The sequence below is a fragment of the Leucopleurus acutus genome, assembly GCF_964270905.1.
Source record: "Leucopleurus acutus genome assembly, chromosome: 15".
Classification (NCBI taxonomy): Eukaryota; Metazoa; Chordata; class Mammalia; order Artiodactyla; family Delphinidae; genus Leucopleurus; species Leucopleurus acutus.
The window spans coordinates 41,403,019-41,414,440 of record NC_139157.1 but is presented as its reverse complement, the minus strand read 5'-3'; the positions used below and the strand labels follow the sequence as shown (position 1 = coordinate 41,414,440).

At 40.4% G+C, this 11,422-nt stretch overlaps 1 protein-coding gene across 2 annotated transcripts in view; it reads right to left on the bottom strand.

Annotated features, from left to right (window-relative positions):
* Positions 1-308: 308 nt before the first annotated feature.
* Positions 309-11,422, bottom strand: part of MAN1A1 (mannosidase alpha class 1A member 1) — a 200,181-nt gene continuing 189,067 nt past the window's right edge. For both annotated transcript variants that reach the window (XM_082856061.1, XM_082856062.1), the window contains 3 exons: positions 10,624-10,848; positions 3,638-3,762; positions 309-2,300 (listed from right to left, as the gene is read on the bottom strand). The gene's annotated coding sequence lies outside the window, so the exon portion shown is untranslated. The remainder of the gene's footprint in view (positions 2,301-3,637; positions 3,763-10,623; positions 10,849-11,422) is intronic.

Genomic DNA, 11,422 nt, shown 5'->3' with positions numbered 1-11,422 from the left:
GTCCCCTGCATCGGCAGGCGGACTCTCAACCACTGCGCCACCAGGGAAGCCCAATTTTTCTGATCTTTATGGAGGCTCTACTTTGTGCTCCGCAGATCCTTTCACGCCTATTATCGTGTTCTCACAGCCCCTCGCAGAAGGCATCTTATATCCATGGTACCCGGGGGGAGCCGAGAGCCGAGACAGGGGGCTTGTTCCTGACAGTGGTCCCCACGCCCGTCCACCCCCAGCATCCTCTCCTCTCACTCATGCCCTCACCCACTCCACTCCTGCCGTCTCCTCGCTGTTCCTTGACCTCCATGCCCCATCCTGTCTTAAATCCTTTGCTCTAGCCAGTCTCTCTGCCCGGCACACTCTTCCCCTGGATGACCCAAATAACTCCCTGCCTAATTCTTCCTATCCTTCATGCCTTTCTGCCAATCTCCCATTCTCCACGGTGGTCCACCCTGACCACCTGATCTTCCTACTGCAACGTGTACAGCAGGTACCATCCCCGGCTCTTGTGATTGTCTCACCTTGTCCCACTTCTATATTTTCCTGTACTTCTCATCTTCTAACATTGATATAATTTCCTTATTTATGACATTTATTATCTTCTGCTAGAATATAAGTGGCCTGTTTGTCCACTGCTGTCTCTGAAGCACCTGGAATCATGACTGGCAGGTGGCAGGCACTGAATCAATAGCTGAGGAATCAATTTAATGAAAGGTCACCCTAGCCTGGATCTAGCAAGAGACAGAGCTGGATTCAGACTCTAAAGCCGGTCGTCTTGCTCTCCCGTCTCAGAACCCACAGCCTGTCCAGGTGGAGAGCACATCAGCGGCTGCTCAAGAGATGCCTGTTAGTTAGATTTCCCCATCAGACGGCTGCGCCCTCGCAGCAGGGATACCAGAGTTAACATCCGTGAACACAGGGCCTTGCCTTGTTTTTCCTGGTTGACAGGTGTGCTGGCATTCGGATGAGGTGGCACGCTCCAGGTCACAGGGCACCAAGCTCTGTGGTACTCAGGAAGGTCCTGAATGAGCCCTCCTGGAAAGCAACACAAGCTGTTGGGCCCATGCTGAGCGCTCAAGACACAAGCTTGAGATCTCTCCAAGTCAGACACCTGTCAAATCCAGAATTGGCTCCCAGCCTTGCCAGAAGGATTTGCTCTCTAGGAAATGATGGATAGAAAGAGCTGGGGCTTGTAAGGCATGAGCTGGAGGTACCAGGGCAGCACAGAGCCTGAGAGGATGCGAGGAGAAGCCAGTGGAGCAGTGGCACCAGGTTATTACCTGCGTGGTTGCTCTCCGGGCAGAAAGGCAGCTGAGCCCCAGAGGGTTATGTTGCTGCAGTGGTTTTGTCATTTTTGTTTTTAATTAGGGTCTGGGGATGGAGACACTGTGAAGAACTCTATAATGTGAGGGCAGAATTGGGTCAATTGGGGTCCACTGGCTTGAAGGATGCAGACATTTCACTGCTCATTTCATAATCTGTTTCCTCAGAACAGATTCTCCCCTGAACTCCATTTACCCCGTCCTTTTACTTGTTATGCTTGTGGTTCTGGTTTCTGTTTTGTTTTTCTTGTTTTAATTCCTGTTACTAGCTGACCTTGTTTATGTTGGCATTAAGGACAATTTTCTTCCTAATCTCAATGGCTTGGTAATAGAAAGTTACACGTGGTTTGGATTCTTGGTGAAAGGGAACATGCGTATTTATTCTCATACTTACTGGCTCACTGTGTTAGTGTTTCTAGGATAGACCCAGAATTAATGTTTTAAGGAACACTCCAACTACTAGGAACACCATTCTGGAACATATTAACCCAGTCAGAGAGCTGCCAGTTAGGCTGGTATTTGGTCAACAACAAGCATTTTCTTCCCCACAAAAGAGAGTAATGGAATTAATTTAGCATTTCCTAGCTTGTGGTATCTATTTCAACATAAATTCCTATATAGGGATCGATTGCACATATAACTGTAAAACAGAGTATTGGGGGAAATATTATGATGAGGAAAATCAGAACACAAGCACAGATCAGGTCCTGGCTGATGACATACAGGCAACTGATACACGTTCTCAGGAACAGCATTTAGAAAATAGACTTAATGAAAACAAATCACCTCTGTATGATTTCCCATTGTGAGAAGCTGATATCTGCGGCTAATCTCAGTAGTTGGAACGAGTGTGGCAATGTTTCAGTTAATTCTGGGTGATTCTGGGTGATTTAGTTTTGCTCCCAATGGATATACATTTTCTGTTCATGAGTTGCTTTGTAACAGAAGTGTGTCTCAGGATTGAGACTGTCACTTTTTGATGACCTAACAAATAAATAAAACAGTTTTTAAAACCAGCATCCTGGAGACTTGAGAGAATCTGCTTGGCTTCCCAAAGTGTATAGCTCACCAGGACGCAGTCTGCCTCCCGCCCCAGATTGCCTGGCCTAGCAGAAAATACACAGGGTGCCACATACAGTAGCAACATCTTTTTCACATGTGTATCTCTTCCTCTGTATTCTAATAACATCTGCCAAATGAATAAAAAAGAGGCTCAACTTCTTCACCATGTTAACTGGGATCACAGAAGAAAAATGAGCAAGTTTAGCAGAATTCTCTAGATCTAAATGGTGCAATGAACCTACATTTGGAGAACTCCTAGGTTAACTGAGCTACAGTTTTTAACTTGCTAACTGTAGCATCTAGCTACAACAGTGGTTTCCAATCTTTTTCAGGTTACAGACTCTCTTCGTCCCACTTTGGGAGTCTGGTTAAAGTTTTAGATCCTCCTTCCTGAAAAATGCACATAGAGGTATACCCTGATTTTTGAAAGTTCACTTTTCAAAAGTTCACTTTATGCCACTTTACCAAAGACCGACATTAGTACTTGTTTTCGCTAACCAAAAGAAATCCAACGAGGATTTTCGATTTTACGAAAAAGGCAAAGAGTGAAAATAGTGTTCAGCATGTGTCTTGCAGTGAGCCGTCATAGAGGCAGCTCACACCTTGAGCAGCGACGATGTCACCACCAAGCTCCTTCCCCAGGAACTACGCTCAGCATCTCAGCATCCAGGCACCATAGCTTTGAACTGTGTGAGCATCTGGGCTCTCTCTCAATTTATTTTGTGCATCCGTTAGCAAGATGTGTCCTAAGGTAACTGTTTCTTCCATTTCGGCTTATGGAAGGCTTTTCGGACAGTGAGGAACCCTGCACACTCAACAGGCCCCATTCATAGACTTCCAGGTCAACAATCCCTCAACTGACACCATGCCAGAAGCTTCTTGTGTTTATGTTCTTTGGTGTGCTCTCTAGAAATGTGCCCAAATTTGCTGTTTATATTGAAGCAGGTACACACACTACACACATACACATAGGTATGTGACATTTTCTCTATTAGAATGAATAAATGAAATAATGTATGAAAAGATATGTCATAAAAAGCCAAATATGAGAATGTTGATATTACTGTTGCTATTATTATTATTTGCATTGGCCATTTAAAAATTCAGCACTAAAACTTTTGGTTGATGTTGCAGCAAATACTTTCTTTTATGGAAATTGCTTTAAAATATGACCTTTACATTCGTATAATCCAAACTGCCTCTTTATTCTTATTTCATTCTAATAAATCTTTTTAAAAAATCACAGCACACCCACTCACCAATCTTTGTGGGACATGTACTCTGCGGTGTATACTGTACGTGGAGTCCTTTTCATTGTGTGAGAAAACCACTTCTCCGTAGTACTCTGATGGGCTTGCACCTTACTGTAACTCCGACAAAGGTCCTGCCGAAAACAATTTGATTCTGACCTGAATTAGTGATTTTATTAATTACATTTTAAGCAAGTCAATTGCTCGTTTTTTAAACTGATTTCTTGTTATAAACTGATTATAGACCACTAATGTTCATTAATATACCAAATTAGATTTCACATCTTCTGCATTATACACTGGAAATGACACCAGTCCACACGTTGACAGGATCAGTTAAAAAGAATGCCTGTTGCAATCACACTGTCCTGTGTAACTGTGGAAGCAGATAACCACTCAAGAACAATTTATGAGCTTGCTAATTCTTTTTTTTCTCTCCTTGCCTGTAGTGGTTAATATACAGCTCTGACATGGAGAGCCCTCAGGAGTGCTGTCTAAATGAAATTCTTACAGTGGGGCAGAAAATAACTTATGAGAGGGATAACTTTGTTCCAGCATATGGTTTATGGACTTCTGCTTAACATTTGGGGAGAAGGAGTAGGGAATGGGGGGAGCTGGGAATTGGAGAAATACACTGAGAGAAACAATGTTTATTTCCCATTTTGAAAAATAGCATCTCAGATCAGTAGAATCAAATATGAACTAATGGACTCATGCAAAATCTTTGACAAAGAAAGATCTCTCAATATATACATTTGTTGAATGCCTGAAAGAGTGGGTGCCACCTATCGATATGGATTGAACTCAGAAGGAGAAAAAACAAAATTACATTTACACTGTTAGTCCCTTTGGGCTGCTATAACAGAATACCATAGACTGAGTGGCTTATAAACAACAAACATTTGTTTCTGAGAGTTCTGGAGGCTGGAAAGTCCAAGATCAAGATGCTGCAGATTTCATGTCTTATGAAGGCCCTCTTCCTGGTTCACAGATGACTGTGTTATTGCTGTGTCCTCGCTTGGTGGAAGGGATGAGGAAGCTCTCTGGGGTCTGGGATCTCTTCTTATAAGGACACTGACCCTATTCATGAGGGCTCCACCCTTATGACCTAATCACCTCCCAAAGCTCTACCTCCAAATACCATCACATTGGGAATTAGGTTTCAACATATGAATTTGGAGGACACAAACATTCAGTCTATAGCACATACTCATTTACTAGATGCTTATTATATACTATGAGCTAGAGTCAAAGATGAATAGGCATCATTATAATATTTTCTATAAAAAGGAAAATATATCTTAAATATTGTTTTCTAGCAATCAATTTTGGACTTCAAAGTTGTTCCAATTTGTCACCTAGTACTAGACATTTGTTTCAACCAACCTCCCAAATTAGATATTTTGGTTGTTTCAACTTTTACAAATAACATAGAGTAGCAAAAACTAGCTGAAAAAAATAATTTAGCAAAATGAGAAAATCTCTGCTCCCAATTTTGAAATAACTGACAAAAATGCTTAAATTCTGGACCCACAAATTGTTGTAGAACAACACTATTCTATAACAAAGTGATCAAACTTGGCAACAGTGACTGAGGATATTAATTTTGGACCAAACTATAGTGCAGACCGGCCTTATATTTGTCCAATTTATGAAGTTAAATTGCTTTTGATAGGTTGTCTTGGTCTAAATCACTAGCAGAGAGAGACTGGCAACAAATAATTGCAATATAATGTAATAAGTACACCAATTTAGGCTTATCCAAGATGCTAACACAGCAAAAAGGAGGAAGACTGGGAGAGGTTCATGGGTGACATTTGAACTGGGCTTAGAAGAGTAGGCATTTCTATCTAAACCCAGTGAACAATGCAGAGAAAACTACTCCAAAATGTCTTTAAGTAATTTTTTTAAAAAAATCAGGATTCTATGCTGATGAGTATTATTAAACTAATAGAGTCAGTGTTTTTTTGTAAAAAAATCTAAGCTCTCTCTCGGAAGACCATTTAGCTTTCATCATTTTTATGTTCCAATAAGTGGGGTATAAAACTAGGCTGATGTATTTGGGTTGGCAGATAAAGACTTAGAAAAGTGCTACTACCAGTCACGTGAAAATTTGGAGTTAAGATCAATTGTGATCCAAAGCAGGGTGACCAAAGGTTAATCACTGACATCTAAAACGATCATTTTGATGGCCATACCTTCTTTCGGTTTTATTTTAGGCTTATCTGTCCTATTCTCTGAGAACAAGTGCTTCATGGACTCATTGATTTCCTTCTCTGAAGTCTATTCTTTGACTGAAAGCATTTGTTAAACTTTTTGGATCTTTCACGGTTGGGCAAATGTGGCTTCTCACCAGCAAGTTCATCACGGAGATATGAAGACTCAAAAATATGTTCAACATTTTTGCTCTGCAGCTCAGGGAGGACTCATGGATCATTGCAACCAAGGTTCTCAATCTGCTAGTTTCTAGCAGCTGGTAGCCTTGAGGCTTGTTTTTTCAATGAAGACCTCTCAAGCTAAGCAGAGTTCCAAATGGTGAGTCTAGCTATAGCTACTTTTGTGACATTTACCTATTTGCTCTCATATCTATTCCCTGAACTTCCTCAGCTTGGCTCTGCATCTCAGGGAACTACATTTCCCAGACTTCTTTGCTCTGTTTTCCTGGTAGTCTTGACCAATGGAAGCATTGGTAAAAGACTGCAAGGTAGGGGAAAGGAAGAAGCCAGTGTATTTTTCATATTCATTGTGCTTCTAGTGGTGTCTCTAGCAGTTGCTGTATCACCTTCATGATTGTAGCTCCTCTTGGACTATTCCTTCCCTCTGTGGTCTCAGTTTCTGCTGTGAGTCCTCCACTGCTGATCTAGCTCATGCTCTGATCACTTCTGCTCTCTGGTAACATCACCTCCACCTTGTGTCTCTCCCGCTTCTGCCCCAGATAGTGGCATACTGCAGTCGCTAATTGCTGAATTTCCATCAGAATTCACCATCCACTGTTTGGCGTCTCAGCTCTTCTATCACCGATGTAACTAATTCTTTGTGTTAAATTTCTTCTTTCTGAGACTGAGTGGTTTCTGTTTCCCTGGCTGATATACCACTTGTAATAATTACAAAGCTAATGACCAAAAAAGAAACTGGAGGAATTCTCAATTTAGACAAATCTGTTCACAGTGTGATGCCTGCTCCTGAGAATCTAGGAATCTTGGTATCATAACCATTAGAATCACAGAAAAAAGGTTTCTCCAACGTCCTTTGAGACGTGGGGCATATCGATAGTTTAAATAAAGGTCTCAGGGCAGTTCCTAATATGTATTGGGGAGCTGCCAAGTAACCTCTGCCCAGTGGAGTAGTAATTGGCACTTGGTCTTGAATTTTCCTCTCAGGAGATAAACTACAATCTCGTTTCCAAATAGATCTTTTTTTCTTGCTTCTAGCTTTTTATAGAAATATCATGGGCAAAAAAAATATAATATAGCATGTTTTTGCAGGGTCGGGGGGTATATGTATGTCTCATTTTTCCCTTTACACCTTTTACTCCAAAATAGAATAAAACATTTATTTTAGAGAGTATTCAAGACTCATTTTAAGCAGAATAGCCTGTACAGTTTTAATCAATAGATAAAGACCCTGGAGAAGCCTTTGCTCTTGCTCGGACATGCTGAATCTCCTATTTAAAGAATGAGCTGCGTACATGAGCCAAGAATGCTTTTTGGTTTGGCAGCCTTTATCTGATCTTTGGGAGAGGTTAAAAGCCCAGATACACAATGTGGAAATGTTGAAACTTCTCCCTAATGCAATCATCATTATATGAGGAGAGGGAAAGAAGAAAACCATCTAATGTATACCTTTTTTTAAACAGAAAAATAAATCCAAGATCTTGTGAAAATTCATATTTTTATTTACCTTTTAATCATGGTTTTGACATATTATATGGCTTTTATCTAGTGTTTAAAGAAATCCTGTATATCGATTTGTAATAATGACAGAAGTCACTTTCAGATTTTCAGGGACCGATTAATCTCTCTGAGAGCCCTTGTTTTTCTCCCTCTCTGTTATTTGCTCATTTATATTAGCACTTCCACTAGAAGTTAGAGACAAGAAGATAAGGTGGATGAGAGTGAAAATTCTAATCAGTCATTTTTGTCACCACTAGAATGGTTGAAGAAAGGGCAGCTTGGGAAAAGGAAGCTGAACTTATTAGGAAGAAAATTACAATGTAATTATTAATGGATTTGCTTGAGTCCTAAAATCCTTGGTCCTGTTACTAGAGAGGATTACAAAAAGGCTGCAGTAACTACAGAGGAGTCCTTTCTCCTTTACATCACTGACAGTGCCCCTCGTGTGTTTCATAGACCAGAAGAAGCCAGTCTCAGATGTGTGAGCAGCCTTTATCTATGATGGCTCAAATGAACAAAAAACCCCTCATCCCCCCAAAACAAAATAAAAAAACAAGCCTAACCCTAATGGCAAGAGAGTCTCTGGTGTGTCTGTTGACCTTACCAGCGGTGTGTAGTCCAGAAGCAGTTAAAATACAGGAATACAGCTTGGACTCCTGTGGGTTTTCCCTGAGACAACTGATATATTTTGAATACACTAAAAGATAAGAAAATTGTCCTATTTTTGGTGAGTTTGCTTTTGCAAGTACAGTGAATAAAATTTTCTAATGACAGCTTATAATTAGGTATCTCACAGTTAAGGTAAACACTAGATTACCCACTAAAAATAGAATCTGCATTCAGTTTTGCAGATAGAAGTACCACTTTGAGTTAGTAGGGCCTAGCAGAGGCTGTATTCTGTTGCAGTCAAACTTAAGATGAAAATTCTGTTTATATTTTTTTGAAGAAAAGTTTGAGACTTTTTCTTCACTCTTAACACCTTGTTCACTCTTTACCAAATGCTCTCTGAGTGCCTCCCAGTGCAGGATGGGTGCAACCAGACTGAAAACAAATATATGCCAGATGCCATATTGTCTTATATTTATATTAATTAATAAGCCATGGCACCTTCCTTTTAAAATTTTATGTATTTTTGCATATTTGCCCTTTTTCTAGTCTTTAGCTCTGTGCAGACAAGAAGCAAGTGTAACTTGCTCTCTGCTGAATCCCTAGGACCTAGGATAGTGTCTGATACACTCTGGGTGCTTAATAAACATTTGTGGAATGAATGAATGAGTAAACAAATAATGACACTGGAGTGTGATGCATGTGAATAGGAGTTTGCATAAAGTCCTTTGGAGAGTCAGAAGAAGCAAGAAGAAATTGGGGGAAGAGAGAGGCAGACAGGTCACAAACATGTAAACTGAGACTTAAAGAAGAGTAGACATTTTTCAAGAAGAGTAGAAGACAGACAGGGAGGGCTATTTCAGGTAGAGTCCAGAAAAGTGAAAGTCAGCAAGGGTGTGGCTACGGGAGGGAGGGGAACTGTGTGACTTTGTCAGGCAGAATCTGGGGCAGAACTGCAAGCCCCTCTTCAGGAGTGAACAGTCTTCTGTCACTGGCGGCGGGAGCGGGGGCGGGGTAGGGGGTAGGAAGTACCAGAAGAAAAGGCAAGTGTCACTCTCACCTAATGCGTGTCTCCACTGCTGTGGAAACAAAGGGTTTGTTTGTTTGTTTTGGAGGATGGGGACAGGTGAGGGGACTCTCAATCAAAACCACTTTATGCATTCTTCTTTGGATATAATTATTTTAAGTCACTGTAAGTGCTTTTCAAACATGTAAGCTGATTTTGGAAGCAATACTGGCTCCCTCAGAAGTTATTTCATCAATCTTTCCTAGTTCATAACATTGAATTTGTTGGTTTCCAAAGCTACTCTGGGATGAAAACAAAACTATACTTCAATTTTAAAAGCAGTTCTTAACTTGCAGTCATGGTTTTATTTTCATGGGATTATTTGAATATACCAGTGACACAACTGATAATAATGCTCTTACCAGAGCAGCAATCAGGTGGGTTGAACTCTATTTCTTTTCTTCTACAAATGTTAAAAGAAAACCTCTTGTTCTTCAATAAAAAAATACGTGGAAAAGTCTTCAATTACTGCATCATACTAGTGTGAAGAAAGAACTGGGTATTTCTGTTCTCATGTTAGAAAATAAGAGCTAAACTCTGACCTTGGAAGATGAGCAATAATATGTGTTTGAAGCAGTCTGATTGAAGGACAGTATCCAAAAAAGCCTAGGGTATTTGGAAATGGCAAGCAAGATAACAGCAAACGTGTTCTCATAACAAAACAAGCTGGAGGCTTCCCAAGGTAGAGAGATGATTCTTTCTAGCTCTTTCTTACAGAGCTAGAAATAGGAGCTGGGATTCAGGGATTGAAGGCATAATCCTGCCAGGTACAGAGCTAAGAACATGTACATATATTAGCTATTTTAGTCCTCACGATGTAGGTGTTATTATTCCCATTTTACAGATGAGAAAATGAAGGTTTTGATGTCTTGTAATCTGGGCGTGGTGGCCTCTAGTCCATGGATGGAACATTGCTGGCTTGTGTACTGCTGTTTCCTGCTCCAGCATCCACAACAGACAACACTGAAGGGATAGCCTAGCTGCTCCACCTGGGCTGACCACTCCTCTCATTTTACAGATGAGGAAACTGAGACGTAAAGACTTCAAGGGCTTGTTCCAAATCACGCAGGAAGTTAATAATAGAGCCACGTTTGGAACTCAGTTGTCTTCTCAGTGAAGTCTGCTTCCCATTGGCCCAACTGTACCTACTTTCTACCCCTTCTCTACTGCATCATATAGAGAAAAAAGACTAGAGGGATTTTATTCTAATGGTGGCATTTAAAACATATAAAATTTTGCAGCTCCTCGCTAAGACTACATTAAGTCACAAAGTTATAAATCTGGAAATAGCAGATAGCAGTGTGACTAGCAGTGAAATTTACTTAGGATTTATTTAACTAGTGAGGTTAAAGTATTGTATTGACTAGCAGGGTGGTGATGAGGTTTTGCACAAAGGAAGAGACTTAGTCTGCTTCTCTTCTGTCACTTACCAAAATAGAGGCCTTGGGTCCCAAGAAGCCAAAGCTGCCATGTCCATGAAATGGGACCAATAGCACTGTGCTTGCCTTAAGAAGTTGCTATGGTGACCTCCCGTCCTGGTGCTAAGCAGTGATTCAAAGCTATGCGTTTCTACTTTCCACCAACAACTATAAAAATTGAAAGTCAGGAACAAAGTTCTTAAAGATTCTGTGAATGAGAATCATCACTTATTTCTCCTGAAAGAGTTAAAAAACAGAACAAAATAAGACAAACAGAACAAAGAGCTCTCAGGTGTTAGTCATTTTCTGGAAAATGCTATTTGAAAATCAGTACATTTTATGGCCCTTTTTGCAGAATTATGAATTAATATGTGTTCATAGCCTAAGGCCAAAATATCCCAGGATGCGGAAAAGTTGCTATGCATCTATGACTGTTCTCTAAGCTTTCATGGTAATTTGCATTCGCTGGGGAATCAAATGGATCTGTAACACAAAATTACATTAATTTATTAGTAAGTAACGGCATGTCTTAAGGAGATTCAAAGTGATCATAAGTCAAAAAATCTTTGGCGATTAGCATCGCAGTGAATGTAAAAACGCGGCAGGGGTGGGGGGGCGTAGGTGGGTGTGGGTGGAAATGAAGGTCCTTTTCAAGAACATCTTATATATTTACATGGCACGTGGCCAAACTAGGAATTCTGTGTAGTCTGTGCAAGTGACAGTCATGTTAAAATTCAACAAGAAGAAACAATTTAAGAACCGACTTTAAAAGCAGCTTTTGGGAGGAGAAAGCAAATGAAACAAAGGAGTG